Below are 4,674 nucleotides of genomic sequence, written 5' to 3' on the forward strand. Positions count from 1 at the left end.
ATCTTACCGCTGACCATGAAGATTTATAACGGTTCTATTGTATTGTCGAACGCTAAACAACAACACTGAATCATACGCTGACATTCATTTCCGCCACAGACAGATGTGAAGCGGCGAAGTAACACAACTAGTCGGCAAAGGCAAAAGGTCTAATAGAAGACAGGAAAAGTTTTTGTGCAACTTAGCGCCAAACTTTATGCAATAATTTATAGGAGAAAAAAATGTAATAACGAAGTATAGTTAGGAAAGAAAAAATAAACGCATAAAAGCAGAAGTGGTGTGAGTTGCTAAACAGGTGGGGTAGAAAGCAAAGAAGCTGCAATAATAAAAATAAATGACGGTAAAGTTGTGCTGTGCCGCAGTAGGTACATACATAAATGGTGTATGGGAAAGTGAGTGGAACTGGGAGTAGAGTAACGTAAATTGAAGCAAATAGTAATAACAATAATAGTCGCGCGAAAGTATTTGCTGCATACTTTGCGGCGTTGTTAGTGGTTTATGGCCAAAAATGTGTACACTTGTATATATATATATATATAATTTTTTTTTTGTATTTTCCAATAGCGCACCTTAAAAAATTAAAAACTTGCTCCTTTGCGTGCAATAATACGATAGATTCACAAAGTGGCGCTTCGCTTTTTTAGTACCCTTACACAGCCTTGCCGAGTTACAGGCGCATAACCAACTAAGTTGGCAACATTTTAACGAAACACCTTTTGTATTGGCGCTCGAGTGGTTGTGTAGATAGTGGCTAAGGCAAATGGGGAGGTGGTGTGCTCCAAAAACAACCCACTTTCGCTTGTCACCCACTCACTTTGCATTTCAGTTAGGCTTTGCTGAAGTGAGCGCTATAAAAAAGCAAACTTTTCAATGAGTTTTTCCTGCCGGTCGAATGCGAACCCGATGCGCCGCAATCCACCCTGCTAGCTGTAACTGGCTGCCGCAAACAGTTATTCACCACTGTGACTTGCATCCCCCCCGCCCTTAGCGTGCCAGCGCCTAGTATAAGCCACAGCATGAGTGGCATTCCCCAAAGACCCGACAGCGATCCACTCAGCCTCCATCGATCGATTGATAGAGTGTACTTCTTGCTAGCGGTGTCTACTTTCAAACACTAGCGAGCTACCGGCAAGCATGTTGGAAGTTTTTTCTTTTCTGCTGCGCCGGTAAACATTATTATTGTTTGCGTACCAAATAGCAACTGAAGTGCACTCATTGTCTGGAAAGTGTTTGTTGCTGTGCGGGTGTTGTACATATGTACATATACTAAAGCAGAAGCCAGAGTCAGAGCCGTAGCCGGAGCGAGCGGAAAAGTACACACACTTGTAAATATAAAATGGGTATTGGTTGGCATCAGCGGCAGCGCTAACAGCCTGGCAGGCTTTTGAAACTCGTTGGTGCGATGGTGTTAAAAAATCAATCGATAGTTAATGGAAAATCGTTATTAATGAAAAAGTTTTTCGCAACAACAACACAAGCAGCAGCAGCAGCAGCAACACGAAAAGAAAGTGAAACGAAGCGGAAAGCATACAACAACAGCAAAAGAGGAATAAAAACAAAAGTGTTTTGCAACAATAACCTAACGAAAGCTTGGAAAAAGTATAATAATAATAACAATTGTGTAGGCATTCATGCGTAGCAAAATTATGATAAAGTAGCGCGCGAGCGCAGTCAGCGTAAGAGGTGGAGAAATGGCGGCCGAACGAAGTGCAATAAACGATGGGGCGTATGAGTTGAGGAACTTCAGCATATAGGCGTATGTGTGTGTGTGTGCGTGTGTGCGATAGGTAAGTAATTGAACAGGCGCGCGTCAGTCGATAAAAGTACTACGTAAATGCGGGCAAGTGTGTGTGTGTGTTGGGCGATATGATGGTTCAAATGGTTGTCGATAACAAGGCGAAAGTTGTAGACAGCGCACTGACAGCCATATGCAAGCAAGCGCTTACGTACTCACCAGCTGTCTAAAAAGTACTGCTACGAGAACGTTCAAATACGCGCTGTAACACAATATCGTTAGCGCGGAAGTGATTTTGAAGTGCACTTGAGCGTAATTTGCAACTTTTTACACACCTCCTTTTCCTTGACGTTCGCTGTAAAATTTTAACGATGATTTTTTTTTCTTCTTTTTTTATTTATTATTTTTTGCTATTTTTGCGCCTGTTTGCGGCATTGCGACGATAAGTGAGCACAGAGGTAAGTAATTTTCGCATCACCAAAGTCACTTGCAAATATTAAGGCGCTGAAAATAGCAAACAAGGTTAAAAATTGTTCACATATTTGCATACATTTAGGCCTCTGATATAAGAAGTGTATTTATTTACGTGTCAGCAGCGCAATTCAATAAGTTTTTAAGCAAGTGAAGTGAGGAATTAAAAATTTTATGTGCCGTGAAGTTTAGTTTATTGCATAGATTTCGGCGAATAAGGAAGTTTTCAAAATAATGATAATTTCAAAATAGGTTTACAGCATGGTTGTTTTTTTGGGAATATGTATTTTTAAAATAATTGTATACTTTTGGGCGCTTTTAAATCTTTTCGCATGTAGTTAAGTTTATAGCCGCCAAGCGCGTAAGATGCTTCGTTTAGAATACGGAAATGCGTACTTTTAATATGTTTAAATTTAGCGTAAATAGAAAAAGTATATATTCATTCATATTGACAGCTATTATTTGCATTGTGGAGAAAACTGGTAGATTCACATTTTCTAAGGACTATTAAATATATTATTTCTAACAACATTGGCTAGAATTTTCGCTACAGCATACTCTTTGGCGCACAAAATGTTCTGCTTTGGAGAAATTTTGGTTGCCAGGTTTGAAAATAAAAATATTTGCATTGTTGCATGCTTTCAGGCGCACTATTTTTCACCAATCTTGGTATGCATTAATACGATTTTTAGAAGCTGATTTGGTTAGTTAAAGGTTTAGATTTGACAAAAAAACAAAAATTTCCCACATGTCGCCCTCAAAACTGTTATCACATTTATAACAATTTCAAATACTAGAAAATGATATTATTGTTGTTGCTGTCGTTTCAACGTCACTACAACTCAACAAAATGTTGCGATGTATATCTAGATTTCGTTCATGGGTTCACATATATGTTGTGAGACATACCTAGCTTAACAGCCAATCAGAAATTGCTTACTAAGCACATAATTATCCGTTGACTGCGATCGTTGTGGCCTCTCTATGTAGGTGGTGTTTAGACGATATCAGAAGCCATCCAGTTGTTGTTCGGAGAGCGATGTTTTAATAGGTATACGTCTACATAAATGCAGCTTCACCGCCTTTGTACAGATTTTAATTCTTAATGGAGTGGAGCAGTTACACTTGCATGGCTATACGCAATCCTGACTCTTGCGTCCTCGTTCGCGCACTCTGGGCAACGTGAGCAACCCATGTGCGAGATGCGGTAACCAATCCGAGTGAAGCCTTGGGTCACGGCAGAAAGAGAGAGAGCTTCGGTGGGGCCACTCCGACTTATTCGGTTTAAGGGCTCACTGAAGTCTGCAGCGTCTGTTCACCAGTAGGTGCGGCTGCAAGCGAGTGTCTGCTTGGAGCAAGCGGCTCGCTATATTTGGTGTATTTGGTTGCGAAACCACCCCCGTCCCAGCAATGGGTTGTGCGCTGGGCTTGGGACCCGCCACGCAAAAACCACTTCCAGTGAAGAAGCAAGGCAAAGCCTCGGATGAGACCCCCCCTTATGATGACGATCACGGCAAACGTTTAAAGGACTACGATTTGAGGGCATGTACCTGGAATGTCCGGACCCTTAATGGGGAAGGTGCCTCTGCCCGGCTGGTTGATGTCCTCGTAAGGACAAAAGCTGACATCAGCGCCATCCAAGAAATGCGTTGGACGGGGCAAGGCAAGCAATGTCTAGGGCCTTGCGACGTCTACTACAGCTGCCATGTAAACGAGCGCAAATTCGGAGTTAGATTTGTGGTGGGAGAGAGACTCCGTCGCCGAGTACTTTCGTTCACCCCGGTGGACGTGCGTGAAATATCGGAAAAATAGCCGTTTACTTCTGACTCAGGGCATCAATGCGCTAGCCGGGTGTCAATATGTATACAGGAGTCGTCAGCGTGTGATATTAGTGAAACACGCTCTACTTAAAAAGGAAGCTTCAGATGAAGGACATTTTTCAGTAGCGGTGAGAAGGCACCAACCTGTGAGACCTTCAGTTCAATTTCTCATGACTTCGAGGCTTGAAAGGTTCCGAATATAATTCGCTGTTCACCGTTTTATTACATGTGAGAGAGAGAATATCTAATTGTCCTCTGGTAGCAAGGAGCGAAAAAGAGGCTACACATTACAACTGATAGCACAACCAGAATAGTCGAGGTGACAGAGGATTGAGTTAAATGTCGACCGGGCATATCGACTTAAAGTTTTTACTAAGACTCCGCTTCAACTCAACTTGGCTACTTTCACCGCCTATAGTTTATTTTCTTTTTAAGCTTTTTAACAATACTTTATTTTGCCATCACTTAGCACTTATAATGAAGTTGCCACAAAACTTCTACTCACAAATCAACTACTCACTCACACCTAACACTTCGCCCATTTCCTTGTACTCGCATAAGAATTATAGCTTTCAGCCAGACTTTGCTTACTTTTGAGTCACTCACGCCTTGATTCATGCGCGCGCTTGCCATTGTGTTGCCGGCTGT

This window comes from Rhagoletis pomonella, unplaced genomic scaffold (assembly GCF_013731165.1).
Source record: "Rhagoletis pomonella isolate Grant_MI unplaced genomic scaffold, Rhpom_1.0 Rhpom_scaffold_00005, whole genome shotgun sequence".
In the NCBI taxonomy this organism is placed as follows: domain Eukaryota; kingdom Metazoa; phylum Arthropoda; class Insecta; order Diptera; family Tephritidae; genus Rhagoletis; species Rhagoletis pomonella.